General features: G+C 47.8%; 1 protein-coding gene across 4 annotated transcripts in view; it reads right to left on the bottom strand.

Annotated features, from left to right (window-relative positions):
- The window catches only part of MYH11 (myosin heavy chain 11), a 158407-nt gene extending 144123 nt beyond the window's left edge, over window positions 1-14284 (bottom strand). For 2 of the 4 annotated variants that reach the window (XM_055253362.2, XM_063623685.1), the window contains exon 1: window positions 13827-14211. The gene's annotated coding sequence lies outside the window, so the exon portion shown is untranslated. Of the gene's footprint in view, window positions 1-13826 lie in introns of all 4 variants that reach the window. The other 2 variants (XM_055253361.2, XM_055253360.2) reach the window with 2 other exon arrangements.
- Window positions 14285-17570: the final 3286 nt, after the last annotated feature.

Here is a 17570-nt window from a genome sequence, read left to right as displayed (position 1 = left end):
AGGAGGTGGAGGTTGCAGTGAGCCAAGGTAGTGCCACTCACCACACTCCAGCCTGGGCAGTAAGGGCGAAACTCGGTCTCAAAAAAACAAAAAACAAACCTGGAAGTTGATTTGCTCAGAGATTTTCTGCTGGGAGACCTGATATAGTAGCTGATGAAAAAACAGTGGCGGCTAGGTGCGGTGGCTCACACCTGTAATCCTAGCACTTTGTTGGGGCTGAGGTAGGAGGATTGCTTGAGGTCCAGAGTTCGAGACCAGCTGGCCAAAATGGCGAAACCTGGTCTCTATTAAAAACACAAAAATATTATCTAGGCATGGTGGCAGACACCTGTAATCCTAACTCCTCGGGTGGCTGAGGCACGAGAATTGCTTGAACCCAGGAAGCAGAGGTTGCAGTGAGCTGAGATGGTGCCACTGCACTCTGGTCCAGGCAACAGAGCAAGACTTCATCCAAAATAAAAAAATTAAAAAAAAAAAAAAGAAGAGAAATGAGGAAATCCTATCTAAATCTGAATAATCACTTCAGATATCCAGAAAGAGAAATAAAGATCTCGTAGACAACATGTATTGTCCTAAGTTTAACAGTCCTCCTTTGTGCATTTTAAAATCGTTATTGAATTTGGCTTAGCTCATAGTAAGACCAACAGTGTCCTGCCCCTGACTCCACTTACCCTATCTTAAAAAAGACTCCCTTCTACATGGAAGAACTCCAGTGAATACATGGAGAACAATAAAACTAGGATGTAATTGTTTATAAAGCTAATAAAATAGTGGGTCTCAAGCTCGGCACGGTGGTTCACACCTGTAATCCCAGCACTTTGAGAGGCCCAGGCAGGCGGACCACCTGAGGTCAAGAGTTTGAGGCCAGCCTGGTCAACATGGCAAAACCCTGTCTCTACTAAAAAATACAAAAATTAGCTGGGCATGGTGGCAGGCACCTGTAATCCCAGCTACTCGGGAGGCTGAGGCAGGAGAATGGCATGAACCCGGGAGGCGGAGGTTGCAGTGAGCCAAGATCGCGCCACTGCACTCCAGCCTGGGCGACAGAGTGAGACTCTGTCTAAAAATAAAAAATAAAAAAATAAAAATAAAAAAAAATTAGCCGGGCCTAGTGGCATGTGCCTTTAATTCCAGCTACTCAGGAGGCTGAGGCAGGAGAATTACTTGGACCTCAAAGGTGGAGGTTGCAATGAGCCGAGATCATGCCACTGTACTCCAGCCTGGACAACAGAGCAAGACTTTGCCAAGGAAGGAAGGAAGGAAAGAAAGAAGAAAGGAAGGAAGAGGCCGGGCACGGTGGCTCATGCCTGTAATCCCAGCATTTGGGGAGGCCAAGGCGGGCAGATCACGAGGTCAAGAGATTGAGACCATCCTGGCTAACACGGTGAAACCCTGTCTCTACTAAAAAAAAGAAAAAAAAAAAAATTACAAAAGATTAGCCGGGCCCGGTGGCGGGCGCCTGTAGTCCCAGCTACTCAGGAGGCTGAGGCAGGAGAATGACGTGAAGCTGGGAGGAGGAGCTTGCAGTGAGTGGAGATCGCGCCACTGCACTCCAGCCTGGGCGGCAGAGCAAGACCCCCTCTCAAAAAAAAAAAAAGGAAGAAAGAAAGGGTCCTGGCAAGTTGGCAAGGGCTACCAGTAATTGCTAAAACCATTAGGCCAATGGGGCTCACATTTCCTGGTGCATTAGCTTCTGAGTCAGTAGGACTGGGATGGGGCCCAAGAATATGCATTCCTAACCAGCTTCTGAGTAATGACAATGCTGGTCTAGGGTCCCCACCACAACACTGACTATATCAGATAAAGAGCTGTTGTGGAATTTTATAAGGGATGGGACCGCCTGACATCACCTAAATCTACGAATTAACCCTGACATCACAAAAAGAGAGAGCTGACTAGACATTATAAACATTACATGCCTGCAGATGGGATGCTACAGGAAGTGCCATTACCACTAATGACATATTCTTGCTAAAAAGAAAAGGGGATGGAGATGGGGAATGAAGGTGATGAAGCCTCCAGATCTAACGCCTGTCTGTGGAAAATGCAAGGCACAGGAGAGCATGTTAAACAATGCAGTAAAATCCCAAAGGTGAGAGACTATGCTCTGTCGCCCAGCTAGAGGGCAACAGCGGGATCTTGGCTCACTGCAACCTCCACCTTCTAAGTTCAAGTGATTCTCCTGCCTCAGCCTCCCGAGTAGCTGGGATTACAGGTGCATGCCTGGCTAATCTTTGTATTTTTAGTAGAGACGGGGTTTCACCATATTGTCCAGGCTGGTCTCAAACTCCTGACCTCAGGTAATCTGCCCGCTTTGGCCTCTTAAAGTGCTGAGAGTACAGGTGTGAGGCACCATGCTCGGCCAGGACTCTGTTTTCTTTAACAAATAAAATACAAACAAAAAGGAGGGGAACCTATAGATTAAAAAATAATCGAAAGAAAAGAGGCTGGCAGTAGCCCACACGTATAATCCCATATTTTGGGAGGCCAAGGCAGGAGGATTGCTTGAGCCCAGGAGTTCGAGACCAGACTGGGCATTATAGCAAGACCCCCATCCCTTAAAAGAAATTATCAGCCAGGCATGATGATGCGTGCTTGTAGTCCCAGCTACTAGGAGGCTGAGGCAGGAGGGTTGCTTGAGCCCAGGAGTTTGAGGCTGCAGTGAGCTGTGATTACATCACTGCACTCCAGCCTGGGTGACAGGGTGAGACCCTGTCTCAAAAAAAGAGAAAGCCACAGAGAACGAGAACATTTCATAAATATAGGGCATTTTCATTAGCCTAAAAGATCTTTCTGAGCCTAAATAAAGTACAAGTTCATTGGTGCTGGGTGTCTTTTCATGACTGCAGGTTATCTTACCTCAAGATGAGAAGTGGCTTGATACAATGCGTCTTCTTTTAATAGTATAACCGAGGTTAGTTTAAACAGGCAGCAAAATAGGAAATGCGGCAAAGTATTCAATAATTCTTTGATAATCTCTTGTTTCTTAAGGTGTCGCAGCATTGTGTGTGTGTGTGTGTGTGTGTGTGTGTCTATGTGTGTGTGTGAGAGAGAGAGAGAGAAAGAGAGAGAGAGAAACTGGAGGATGCGTAAGAGAAATGGGAGGGTGTGAAGATGAAGTAAGATTGATCACAAGTAGGCCAAGTGTGATGGCTCATGCCTATAATCCCAGAACTTTCGGAGGCCGAGGCGGGAGGACAACTTGAGGTCAGGAGTTTGAGACCAGCTTGGCCAACATGGTGAAACCCTGTCTCTACTAAAAATACAAAAATTAAAAATTAGCCAGGAGTGGTGGTATGTGCCTGTAGCCCCAGCTACTTGGGAGGCTGAGTCAGGAGAATCACTTGAACCCGGGAGGTGGAGGTTGCAGTGAGCCAAGATCATACTACTGTACTTCAGCCTTGGCGACAGAGTCAGATTCCATCTCAAAAAAAAAGAAGTGTCAGAGCCGGGACCCAAACCTGGGTCTCATTCTGGAGTCTATGTGGTTCTGCCTTTCACATAAGGTGGGTGGGCTTGTCAGATGCCCATAAAGGAATCGACCCTTTAAGGCACCTGGCACAGTGCCTGACACATTACAAACACCCAAAATAGGACTCGAATCAGGTGAAGTAAACTACAGCTCCACACCACAAAAAAGGACATCTCACAACACGTCCTTGAGCAAAAGAAGGTGGTCACAAAAAGCACAGGCTCTGTGACCGTTGAACTGAGGTGCAAAACCAGGCAGAATTAATCTGCGGTGATAGAACTCAGATAAGGAATGAATGAGCCTCGGGGGTGCGGTGATTGCAAGGACAGAATGTGACGGGGGTTTGTGAGGGTTGACCTCTAGATCTTCATCTGAATGCCAGCCCTATGAGTGTTCACTTTCTGAAAATTCATCAAACTGTTGGGCCAGGTGACATGGCTCATGCCTGCAATCCCAGCACTTTGAGAAGCCAAGATGGGAGGATCACTTGAGCCCAGGAGTTCGAGACCAGCCTGGCCAACACAGCAAGACCCATATCTAAGAAAAAATGTTTTTTAATTACCTGGGTGGAAGACTGAGGTAGGAGGATAACTTGAGCCCAGGAGGCTGAGACCGGCCTGGCCAACATGGTGAAACCCTGTCTCTAGCAAAAATACAAAAATTAACCAGGTGCAATAGTGTGCACCTGCAGTCCCAGCTACTCAGGAGGCTGAGGTGGGAGGATCGCTTAAGCTCAGGAGGTCGAGGCTGCAGTGGGCCGTGATCATGCAGCCTGGGTGACAGAGTGAGACCCCATCTATAAAAAATATATCCTCTCGAAAATTCATGGTGTGCGTACTTTTTTGGTTGTAAAGTACACTTCATTTTCCTTCCCTCTTATCTTTCATTGTGGTAAAATATAGCTAACATTCACCACCTCGGCCACTTAAACACAGTTCAGTAGCATTAAGTACATTGATATTATTGTGCAATAATGAAGAGTTTGTGCAGATGGTAGCCAATTACATCCCAAGAAGGCTAGGAAAGTGTTTCATTTGTTCTAAGCACCATGACAAGTAAAGTGGACTTTTTTTTTTTTTCTGAGACAGGGTCTTGCTCTGTTGCCCAGGCTAGAGTGCAGTGGCATGACCTCAGCTCACTGCAACCTCCGCCTCCCAGGCTCAAGTGATCCTCCCACCCCAGCCTCCCAAATAGTTGGGACCACAGGCACCTGCCACCATGCCCAGCTATTTTTCTGTATTCTTTGTAGAGACGGGGTTTCACCATGTTGCCCAGGCTGAGGTCTTGAACTCCTGACCTCAAGTGATCTGCCTGCCTCAGTCTCCCAAAGTGCTGGGATTACAGGCATGAGCCGCTGTGCCCAGCCCTAAGTGGGCTCTTTCTAATTGCCATGTTGATGAGTTGCCTTCAAAGTCAGAAAAAATAGCAAAAACTACAACAGAAAAATAAAAGGACACGCACATCTCCATTGCCTGGGACCCTGTCTAACCTCAGACTTAAAAACACAAACAAGATCAAGTGCAAAGATTCAGTCTCTGTCCAAAAAAGGAGAGCTTGGAGCAGGCTGGATTCCCTCTGGCTTTGATGTCTCTGACAGTTACGACGTGCAAAATCTGCCTTGGTCGAAAGACAGCAAGATGGGGGATGAGAAGCTTTGACTTGTGTTAGAATGGTGTTTTCCATAGCATGCTCCTTGGAACCCTAATTCCCTGACATATCTGGGCTGGGGTAGAGCCGCGGAGGTTGAGAAGCTCTTCGGACAGTGCGGCAGTCAAGGTCAAATCCATTTGGAAGGTGCTACATATTCTTTTTCCCTCACTGAGACACAAAACACACAACAAGACACTTAAGTCTCTGGCAGATCCGGAAACCTGAAAGCCATTTTGTTCCTATGAGCCTTGGGTCCCCAAAACAACATTTGGCCACAGATTTGCCCTTGAGAAAATTCAGTGAGCCTGACAAATTAATAATACTAATACAAGTAATAGTTGCTAAGTCTTTTTTTTTTTTTTTTTTTGACAGAGTCTCGCTCTGTTACCCAGGCTGGAGTGCAGTGATGCAATCTCAGCTCACTGCAACCTCCACCTCCTGGGTTCAAGTGATTCTCGTGCCTCAGCCTCCCAAGTAGCTGGGACTACAGGCATGCGCCACCATGCCTGGCTAATTTTTGTATTTTTAGTACAGATGGGGTTTCACCATATTGGCCAGGCTGGTCTTGAACTCCTGGCCTCAAGCGATCCTCCCACCTTGGCCTCCCAAAGTGCTGGGATTATAGGCGTGAGCCACCGCGCCTGGGCACACCCAGCTAATTTTTTAATTGTTGCATTTTTTTTGTAGAGACAGGGGTCTCACTTTGTGGCCCAGGCTGGTCTTGAACTCCTGAGCTCAAGCGATCTGCCTGTCTCAGCCTCCCAAAGTGCTAGGATTACAAGCATGAGCCACCACGCCTAGGCTGCTTCATTTTTTGAGCACAAACAAGCTAATCATTAGCCTCTGGAAGACCTTAGGATGTCAAGTAACAAGTATCAGCTCTGCCCCAAACCCACTGGGTAACTCTGGACAAGTCACTTGCCCTCTCTGGGCCTTGTATTTTTCATTTAGGGAAAAGAAATCAATGGTAGGCTGGCCCAGCTCTACCATTTTATGGGACCCGTCTGTGACTCCTGGTCAAAGGGCTGAAACTGGACCAACTGAGAATGTCAGGCTGCTTTAGTTTGTTTTGCCATCAGTTTCATTTTTCCCAGAAGAACTCAGGGGCAAAAGATCTTGCCCTCTCCGCTTCAGCATTAATAAAACGTAAATTAGGCCAGGCGTGGTAGCTGATGCCTGTAATCCCAGTACTTTGGGAGGCTGAGGCAGGCGGATAACCTGAGGTCAGTGGTTCGAGACCAGCCTGGCCAACCTGGTGAAATCCTGTCTCTACTAAAAATACAAAAATTAGCCAGGTGTGGTGGTGGGTGCCTGTAAAACCAGCTACTCAGGAGGCTGAGGAAGGAGAATCGCTTGAACCCAGGAGGTGGAGGGTGCAGTGAGCTGAGATCACATCACTGTGCTCCATCCTGGGCGACAAACTCTGTCTCGAAAATAAATAAATAAATAGTAAATTAAATATCCCAGAGCCCAGAGAGTATAGGATTTGCACATCACCTCACCTGGTCAACAGCTTCCCTCAGGATTTTACTGCCAAGCCATTGGCTAAAGATTTTGGACCAGAGACAGAAACCCAAATGTTTTTGGAGATCAGGTAAGTAATACAGAGTGACCCAGACCAGATGTTAGAGTATTGCTCATATTCTAAATACCATGCAGGGTTCAGCACTGTGGCTCACGCCTGTAATCCCAACACTTTGGGAGGCCAAGGCAGGCAGATTGCTTGAGCTTAGGAGTTCGAGACCAGCCTGCGCAACATGGTGCAACTCCATCTCTACAGAAAATACAAAAATTAGCCAGGCATGGCAGCACATGCCTGTAGTCCCAGCTACTCGGGAGGCTGAGGTGGGAAGATCGCTTGAGCCTGGGAGGTGGAGGTTGCAGTGAGCCAAGATCATGCCACTGCACTCTAGCCTGGGTGACAGGGTGAGACTCCATCTCAAAAACAAAAAAAAGAAAAAAGAAAAATTGCTCCTATTCTAAATGTCATAAAGGGCTGGACACAGTGGTTCACACCTGTAATCCAAGCACTTTGGGAGGCCGAGCCAAGCGGATTGCTTGAATTAGCAGCTCTAGACTAGCCTGGGCAACATAGTGAGATCCCATCTCCATTTCAAATAAACGAATGAATGAATGCCATTCAGGCAAAACAGAAGTTCTCTGAACCTGATCTGCAACACAATTCGCCAGCTGGAAGGACCTCTGCAGTGGAAATCCTCATTCAAGTCCTGGTCCAGGTGTAGGGAGGCGTCAAATGTGTCACAGGGAGAGGGACTGGGTACTCTAAATGCACCTGCTTGGCAGGTCCCCAGTAGTACCAAAAAGGCAGTTTAGATCTATTATTCATAACAGCCACTGTATTTATTGGGCCCCTTGTATTCATCGGGTATCAGGCCGGACAGCTTCCTATACAGACCATCTCACTGTCTCGTAAGTGCTCTGTAAGGTGGCATCACCTGCTATTGCTATTTTCCTGCTAAGATGACCGAGGTCCTGGAAGGTAAATGCAAGGCCCCCACTTGTAAAATTTGGAGTCAGGAGTAGAATCCAGAATCTAATCCTAATTTTCTGCCAAGAGTAAATAGACGCCTGATTAATTCTTAGCAGAAAGTCCCTTTCTTGCCCCTGACCCTACTCCACCATTTCCACCCACCCCTCGCCATTCACATCCCCCCATCTCCCAAGGGCTTGTTCCCAAGAAAGCCTTACCTCACTTTCACAGGAAAAAAAGTGAATGGTGAACCTGTCACATTTTTTTTTTACTAGGAATATATTCTTTAATAAGAGAAATTGAAATTAAATCACCAACCATTGTTATATTTTCAAAATTCTCCCAACCCAAAGGAAGAAACAAACAAAACAACTAGCATTCAACTAAAGGAGAAGGGTGCTGATTTGCATATTCAAATAAATATTTGCATATTGCAGATTTAAAAAGAAATACCCTGCTTTTTTTTTCTTTTCCTTTTTTTAATTTTTTTTTTTTTTTTTTTTTTGAGACGGAGTCTCACTCTGTCGCCCAGGCTGGAGTGCAGTGGCTCAATCTCGGCTCACTGCAAGCTCCGCCTCCTGGGTTCACGCCATTCTCCTGCCTCAGCCTCTCCGACTAGCTGGGACTACAGGCGCCCGCCACCGCGCCCGGCTAATTTTTTTTGTATTTTTAGTAGAGACGGGGTTTCACCGTGGTCTCGATCTCCTGACCTCGTGATCCGCCCGCCTCGGCCTCCCAAAGTGCTGGGATTACAAGCGTGAGCCACCACGCCCGGCCTCCTTTTTTTAATTTTATTATTATTATACTTTAAGTTTTAGGGTACATGTGCACAACGTGCAGGTTTGTTACATACGTATACATGTGCCATGTTGGTGTGCTGCACGAACCTGTCACATTCTTATTGCCTTGTGACATCTGCCTAATCATCTGAATACCAATGGTTTCAGGTAACTCCAGAAAGAAGTTCTCTTAATGTATAACACTATTTTTTCCTCCCAACCAAGAAAACTTGGTTGGTAAGAGTTACGGTAGCCCTTGTGAAGGATGCTTCTGGAAGCGAGCAAGAACTGATTATTTCTGGCCCTAAAAGCCCCACTGTGTTTTATATTTTACAATTCTGTCATACCACAGCTTAAAATAAATGTATAGTCTCTTGTCAGGGGTCCCCAACCCTTGTGCTGCAGTACCAGTCCATGGCCTGTTACGAACCAGGCCACATAGCAGGAGAGGATGGTGGGTGAGTGACCATCACCGCCTAAGCTGTGCCTCCTGTCAGATAAGCAGCATTAGATTTTCACAGAAGCACGAACCCTATTGTGAACTCCACGTGCGAGGGATCTAGGTTGTGCGTTCCTTATGAGAATCTAAGCAATGCCTGATGATCTGAGGTGGGACAGTTTCATGCCAAAACCATCCTCCCCACTCCACTCTAGAAAAAATTGTCTTCCACGAAACCAGTCTCTGGTGCCAAGAGGATGGGGACTGCTGTCATATGTGACTGCAACAAGTTGCAATTTGCAATGCCTTTTTTTTTTTTTTTTTTTTGAGACCAAGTCTCACTCTGTTGCCTAGGCTGGAGTGCAGTGGTGTGATCTCGGCTCACTGCAACCTCTGCCTCCGAGGCTCAAGCAATTCTCTTGCCTCAGCCTCCCGAGTAGCTGGGATTACAGGTGCCCACCACCATGCCCAGATAATTTTTGTATTTTTAGTAGAGATGGGGTTTAGCAGAGACCATGTTGGCCAGGCTGGTCTTGAACTCCTGACCTGAGGTGACCCACCTGCCTCAGCTTCCCAAAGCGCTGGGATTACAGGCGTGAGCCACTGTGCCCGGCCTGCAATGTCTTTAGCCGGTCATTTGCAATATCTATTAATTTTAGATATGCATGCCCTTTAACTTAGCAATGGCATTTCTGGGAATTTATCCTACAGATAAATTCATATAATTAGACAAAAAGTCCAAGGCTGAAAGAGTGGCTTTATCTATTTTTCCCATTTTCCTAAGCCTATCGAGGTCTTGAAAGGTAAATGCAAAGCCCTCCCTTGTAAAAGTTGGAGCCAGGATTAGAATCCAGATCTGTTTGAAGCCTAATTTACTCAGAGATGGCATTAGCGATGTTTGACACATCTGAATGTGTCAGCCCTATTCACAGTCCTGTCCTAACAACTCACTGCTTCATCCTTTGAGCACAAACAAGCTATTCATTAGCCTGTCGAAGACCTTAGGTCTTCGAGTTACAAATCTCAGCTCTGCCCAAAACTCGCTGGGCGACGCTAGGCAAGTCACTTGCCCTCTCTGGGCCTTGTATTTTTCAGCCTGGTACAGTAAAGTTCTATACCCCTCACCTTTTTTCTGAGACAGAGTCTCACTCTGTTGCCCAGGCTGGAGAGCAGTGATGCAATCATGGCCCACGGCAGCCTTGAACTCCTGCACTCAAGCAATCCTCCTGCCTCAGCCTCCTGAATAACTAGGACTACAGATGCACGCCACTATGCCCAGCTCATTTTAAAAATTTGTTTGTAGAAATGGTGCCTCGCTATGTTGCCCAGTCTGGTCTCAAACTCCTGACTTCAAGCCACCCCCCTACCGCAGCCTCCCAAATTGCTGGGATTACAGTTATGACCTGCCATACCTGGCCTCTATGGCCCTTTCCTACCAACTTTGATGAGGTTGTTCCTCCTTAGCCCCTGAAACCCTGATACAAGTCGCAGATGTCCAACCTCCCCTTTCAGCCACCTGCGAGCAGCTTCTTCCTCTGTCCTTGGATCACCTACAAGGTTTCTTTCAAATTCTTGCCTGCCTTTCTCTAAACTCAATCTTTCCTCCATTGTGTGCCCAGGGTTAAATGTCGAAAGGTCAGGGGTGGAAGGAGAAGACCTAGAGAGCAAAAAGGCCATCCCTTAAAGTATGCCATCAAGACCCTAAACAAACCAGGCATGGTGGCTCGTGCCTGCAATCTGAGCATTTTGGGAGACGAAGCCAGGCGAATCACTTGAGGTCAGCAGTTCGAGACCAGCCTGGCCAACATGGTGAAACCTCATCTCTACTAAAAATACAAAAATTAGCCAGGCATGGTGGTGGGCGCCTATAATCTCAGCTTCTCTCTACTCAGGAGGCTGAGGCTGGAGAAGTGCTTGAACCCAGGAGGCAGAGGTTGCAGTGAGCCAAGATCGCACCACTGCACTCCAGCCTGGGCAACAGAGCAAGACTGTCTCAAAAACAAACAAACAAAATCCTAAACAAATGTAATTGGAATTTGTAACATTCCTAATCCAGGTAAGGGATGGTAGCTTAATATATTAAAGATTCTAATCACCACTTTCAGCCCAAATAGAAATGAGGTTTATGAGATCAAAGGGAAGAAAATTAAGAGAAGCTTCTCCTTTAAAGGCCACATAATTTAGGCTTCCCAGTTCTGCCAAAGATGAGCCATGCCATACTTTGCTTCCACGATCTGCAGGTGCATTAGGTAAGATTACACTAGAATTTCCCGCAAAGCCACCTGTGTCTGGGGTGGGACATCTTGAACTGAGCAAACATCTTGAACTCTCTGGTTGTGCTTGCTATAAATAACCATCACTAAAGCTTACCATGGGCCTGGCACTGTGCTAAACCCTTCATACACATTAGCTCATCACATCCTCCCACGAGGGTAATCTGTTAAACTCTGGAGTTAGAAAGACCAAGATTTGTAGAATCTTGTCGTCCTTACTGGTTAGCTAAGCTATCTTAAGCAAGTTGTTCAGACTCCATATGTGTGAAATAAAGCCAGTTGTAATAACAGTATCTACTCGAAAGGGTTGTTAGGAAGACTTAAGATAATGTCCACAAAGGGTTTAGCATCTCGCCAGGCAAAAGTGCCCAACAAACATGAGTTATTCTCATTAGCCCCATTTCCCGGATGAGAAAGTGAGGTTTGGGGGGGTGCTGGAGATGATTTTTAAATTTGCTTATGACCTTCTATGATTCTACTGGATTGAAAATTGAACTTGGTTTTCAAGAAAAATCTACCATATATCTACTCTTGGAATTACATGCTTGTGCCTAAAGCGTAAAACCCACCTGTTTGGATTCAAGCCCTGTGGAAAGCAGACAATTCCCCCCGCCCCCCGCACCCTCCACCCAAAAAAATCAAACCTCTGAATAAGAGGGGGTAGGAAAAAAGAATCCCACTTTTCTCCCAAATCCCTTCTCCTTAGGGCTTCTCCACTAGTTCTTCAATGGGTGAGGGACATGGTAGAGAAATTCCCAGGGCCAGGACCAACCGGGCTGCAGTGCAACGCTGGGTAACTGACGAGGGTGCCGGGGATGGCCTCATGGAAAATGCTTCCATAAATGGGCATGTTTGCCTCAATCTCTGCCCTCCCACGGAAAAGTAATGATAACAAATCCATAACAAATACCTTGTACGGAATAACACATCTATTTCGGACATGATAATAAAAAAACATGGTGTTTACAAGGCAAGCCTGGTGGCTTCTCGAAAAAGACCCAGCTAGTTCACATTCTGACTCTCGGGATGGCAACCCACCTAGGGTCACTGGTTTCAAATAGATCACCCTCCCCCGCACCCCCCCAGCCAGGAGACAAACAGTGCCTTTTATTTTAAATGTGCAAAAAGTCAGTTTATGTTTTCTTCAAAGGACATGGTGATAAACATTTGCTTTGTTGGAAGCATTTAGTCCCACCAGAAACCTGACCCCAACAAGTTTGTGTTCATGGTAAAGAAGAAAGATAGTGGGGTCAAGGGTATGAACTTGGACTCAAACAGACCCGGGAATGGGTTCTACCACTTGCTGGCTGTGTGACACTTTACCTCTCTGAGCCTCAGCTGCCTTGTATACTAAACAGGCATCATAACGCCTTTCTTATGAAGTTGTTGCAAAGATTAAATGAGATAAATTAAGTTAAATGTTGCAACAGCGTGTGGCACTGAAGTGTTCCATCAACGGTAGCTATCTCAATGGGAAAACATCAATTTCCTTCCAAGAAAATTCCCTATCTTATTTCACACCCTGCCACCTAATGACTTTCAGTTCAACGTCAAGTTCCCCCTCTAAACAATTCTAAAATAGTATCGTTAAGTAAATCAAAGAAACAAAAAACTACGCAAAGCAGTTTATTAATAGCCTGCCTTCTTTTTGCCAAACCCTGGACAGTTCACCATTTAATCTCTCTGTTCTTCACACTGCAACTAAACACTCCCGCCTTGGGTTTCTAAATATTTTCTTTTACTTCTTGACAGGCATGGCTTTGGATGGTACCTTTTCTCAAGTGGCAAAATCCCTACCAGACCCTGTGCTGGAAGAAAACTTACAACAGGCAGTAGCCACACTTTCTCTCGTTTTACCCATTTGGTTGGGCACGAGAGTGGCATTGACACAGGTGGCTCTGCAGGAAATTCTAGTGTAATCTTATCTAATGCACCTGCAGATCGTGGAAGCAAATGGAGACGTTGGAGCCCACCTGGGTATCTGGGGGCCCTTTGGGGTCAACCTGGGTGAGATTTTTTTTTTTTAATTTGGAGAAGAGGAAAAAGTGGGCTGTAATAAACTAGATCACAACCAGCCTTATCTCCCAGGGATTCTCAACATAGAACCTCCTCTAAACTGATTAAGAAAAAAACACTCTCCTTTCGGCTAAGCCTATGCCCATATGTTTTTAATTGATTTAATGCATTATCAACACAACTCTGCAATACGGTCAAATCCACAAGGAGCCTCACTTTGCCTGTCTGTGTGATAGCAAGTGACTTTTCAGTGAAGTTCAGCTGTACATTTTTTGGTGCCTAGAATAAAAGTGAGATGCCTGATTGTCTGCGCCGGACCTCTGAGATTTCCAAGGGAGCATATCTCCTGGATTAGCTTCTTAACAAGAATCACTCAGGACTGACTTTTTTTTTTTAAGGCAGTTTTTCTGGGGATTCTAGAGTTGGGAAATGGAGTTGGGTCCAGGCATTGATATCGTTAATAAGCACCCCCAAAATGGTACTTCTCACTGGCAATCTTGAGAAATGCTGTTTGGGGAAAGTCTAGGATAATCTAAGATGATAGGGCAGAGAGAAAGCCAAATCACAACTCTGCCCCCACCATGGTCCTTACGAGGTGGACAACAGGGACCCCTAAGGGTACCCCAGCCCCTATAGAATACCCTATAGGACTTTTAACACCCCCCCCCCCCCGCAATCTGCCCCCAGAAGGACATCTACTACTTACAGATCTCCAACTGGGGGACTAGTGGAGAGGAAACTGGATGGCGAGCTCGGATCTGACGCACCTCCCAGGCCAGAGCGTCCAAATCTCCCTGCGCGTCTCGGACGCCTCTCTTTATAGACCCGAAGCTGCCCGCGGCTGGGAAAGGGGAGGAGGCCGAAGGGGTGGAGTTGGGGAGGGTCCCTCGCGGCCCCCTCGCCGCGCCCCCTGCAGGGCGCACCCCCGGCGGGAGCGCAAGGAGCTGGGGCGCTCGGGACAAGGGCGCACGGAACAGGTGCGCACAGGGACGGGAGTCTCACCCCCGGCCCGAGGCGGTCGCAGACGCTCCGGATCCTTAGAGAAAGGGGGTCGAGCAGGCAGCGTCTGTGCGGGATGCTTGAGAATGTCTTCCCTGAGTCGGTTCCAGCCGCACAGGCTTTAACCTCTTCCTCCCCGTGTTGGGGCTGTGGTGGATCTGACTTGACATCTCCCACCCCACTTCCCATTTTATTGGCATCGCACTGTCTGGAAAGAAGGCCGGCTGTGCAACGTGAAGGGTAGGGAAAGGGGATTTCTTGAACTTTGCAAAGTGCAAGACAGGAGGCCCCCACCCTTGCTGGGAACCGTGCAGGGAGGGGAAGTTTTTACTTTTCCCAACTTGCCATCTCCACCTCCACCCATACCACCGCGACCAAAATACAAATAAAAATTAAAAATAAACCCACTGTGATTATTTCAGCTGTCCCCCTCCCCTATGTGCCACTCGCCAGCTGCGTGACCTTGGGCAAGTCACTTCACTTCTCTGAGCTTTGGGGTCCACAGCTGCAAAATGGGGAAAGGCGGTGGCGGTGATAATTACGTAATTTACAAGGTGCAAATGTCAAGATCCAAGGAGAAAATGGGTGCGCCGCCAGAGTCTGCGAGTTCCCTTCAACAACTTCCCTTCCCCAAGGATTCCTCGCCTAAAATTGCATTCCCTGTCTCTCTCCATCAGTCTCTCTCACTCTGTCTCTGCGACTGTCTCTGCATGTCTGTCACTCTGATCATCCTGTCTCTCTCCCTATCGTTTGTCTCTGTCCCTCTCGCTTCTCTAGATCTGTCGATGTCTCTGTCTCTCCCTCGTGTCTCACTCTGTCTCTGGTCTCTATGTCTCTTGCTCTCCATCCCTCCCGCGTGTCTCAATCCTGTCTCTGCGCTCTTTTTCTCTCTGTTCCCCAGGCTCTCCGTCTTCTCCCCGTCCCTCTCTCCTCCTGTCCACGCACGCACACACAGGCCATAAAAGGCAGTCGAGGCGGAGGGCTGGCCCCGCGCCAGGCCGGGGACCCGCGGGCAGCCCGGGCGCGCCGCTCCCCGCGCGGCACCAGCTCCTCCGAGGTTCCCGGGCCGGGCCGAGCCGGTCCCCCTCCCCGGGCGCGGCGGGAGCGGCAGGCGGGAGACAACCCAAAATGGGCAGGCGCGGACTCCTTCCTGCAGGAATTCCCAGCGCCGCATACCAGTTCGGGGCTGCCCGCTCCCCCTGACTAAATATGGTGCCGAGCGGCCTTCCTGCTCCCCGGCGTCGGGGGAGGGAGCCCTTCACGCAGCCACCGGCCGCCGTCGCCCCGCGGGGCTAGACGGGGACCCCTCTGCTTAGGGCAGGCCTGGAAGGGGGCAGCCCCCAGTCCCACGTGGGTTTCTGCTGTTTCAGGCCAGAGGATTTGGAGAGAGGGTTAAAGTTGGGCAGACCCCTCCTGGGTTCTGTACTTGACGCAGGCCCTTAGTCTACAACCACCCCTCTTGGAACCAGGTGGAGGGGCTGGGGGCCGGGGGTTGAGGGGCGTGGCTTTATTAATACCCCCATTTTGCAGGTGAGAAAATTGAGTCCCTGCAGGGGTAAAGGGATTTGCCCAAGCTCTCACTGGGACAGTCATGGATTGGTGCTGGCACTGGAACCTTTCTGATGACGCCATTCACTTCCAGAGAGGAGACATTAAAGGGAAATGCCCAGGCAAACTGGCCTCGAGGCCCAAGGCGTGTCTCTGAGAGTAGATGTCTGGCTTTGAATCTGCCAGTGCTGCTTTCTACCTATTTGACCATGGGCAAGTAACTTTGCCTCTCCACGCCTCAATTTCCCTACCTGTAAGATGGGAAGAACATCAGCTACTTCCTGGCCTTTTTGTAAGCAGTCTTTGAGATGATCCATGTAAACTGAACACGGTGCACCGCTTCATGTTAGCTGCTGTTATTCGCAACAAACATGAAACTAACTAGAGATGCACCAGGCCTCCGGGATATAAAGAGAGGGCTCTTTCCCTGCAGGCTCCCAGGCCCCTCCGGAGAGCTCTGCATCTCAGACGCTCTTGGGTCCTTCTTCATCCTTCCAACATCAAGCTTACCAGATTTTCACCCTGGAAACTCCTGAGCCTGGCCCTCGCCCTGCAGTGGGCCTAGATCAGAGAGTCAAGAACAGCCTGCATTTAGCTGGCTGGGGAAGTGAGGGGTAAAGCTCTGCGGAAAATGATGAATGAGCTGCTCCGCACACGCTTTTAACATCTACGCTGTAAAAGGAGTGGAAATCGTCCCTGCATCAGCACAGAAATGATGTGGAGCAGAGAAGTAATGGAAGGGGGAAAATTGAAGTCAATCATCCCCTTCCCATCCTGGAAAGGGAAGGCCATCGGAATCTAACTTGCTGGCCTCGAAGTAAAAAGTGGCATTAATACTACAGGCATGAACACTGTATTTCCAAAGGGTTCCATTTGATTCTTTAAATAACTTGTTGGTAACTTTTAAAGGAGAATAATTATAATGTGATTAACAATTGGAGACTTTGTAACAAACACTCAATTTTACTTCATTCTCTCAGCTACCCCTTATATAACAACCCTTTATTAAAAATTAAAGTAGGCAGCCGGGCACGGTGGCTCTTGCCTATAATCCCAGCAATTCGGGAGGCCAAAGTAGGCAGATCACTTCAAGTCAGAAGTTCAAGACCAGCCTAGCCAACATGGTGAAACTCCCATTTCTACTAAAAATACAAAAATTAGCTGGGCATGCTGGTGCACACCTGTGGTCCCAGCTACTTGGGAGGCTGAGGCAGGATAATTGCTTGAACCCAGGAGGCAGAGGTTGCAGTGAGCTGAGATTGTGTCACTGCACTCTAACCTGGGAGCCTGGATGACAGAGCAAGACTCCAACTCAGAAAAAAAAAAAAAAAAAAAAAACTAAAGTAGCCAAGGCCAGGCATGGTGGCTCACACCTATAATCCTAGCATTTTGGGAGGCCAAGGCAGGTGGATTGCTTGAGCTCAGAAGTTTGAGACCAGCCTGGGCAACATAGCAAGACCCTGTCTCTACAAAAAATACAAAAATTAGCCATGTGTGGTGATGGGCACCTGTAATCCCAGCTCCTTGGGAGGCTGAGGTGGGAAGATCACTTGAGCCTGGGAGACAGAGGTTGCAGTGAGCTGAGACTGTGCCACTGTACTCCAGCCTGGGTGGCAGAGTGAGACCCTGTCTTGAAAAAAAAATTTTTTTTAAGTAGCCAGCCTGGGCAACATGGTGAGATCCAATCTCAATAAATAAATAAATAAATAAATAAATAAATAGCAGCTGGGCAAAGTTCCAGCTACTAGGGAGGCTGAGGTAGGAGGATCTCTCGAGCTTGGAAGGTTGAGACTGCAGTGAACTATGATTACACCACTGCACTCTAGCCTGGGCGGCAGAGCAAGATGTCTGTAAAAAATAAGGTACGTACTTTAATTCCCTCCCTACCCCCATTTTATTGTTG

The sequence above is a fragment of the Symphalangus syndactylus genome, chromosome 18 (genome assembly GCF_028878055.3).
Source record: "Symphalangus syndactylus isolate Jambi chromosome 18, NHGRI_mSymSyn1-v2.1_pri, whole genome shotgun sequence".
In the NCBI taxonomy this organism is placed as follows: domain Eukaryota; kingdom Metazoa; phylum Chordata; class Mammalia; order Primates; family Hylobatidae; genus Symphalangus; species Symphalangus syndactylus.
Note: the sequence above shows the minus strand (reverse complement) of the source record. Positions and strands in the feature narration are given on the sequence as shown.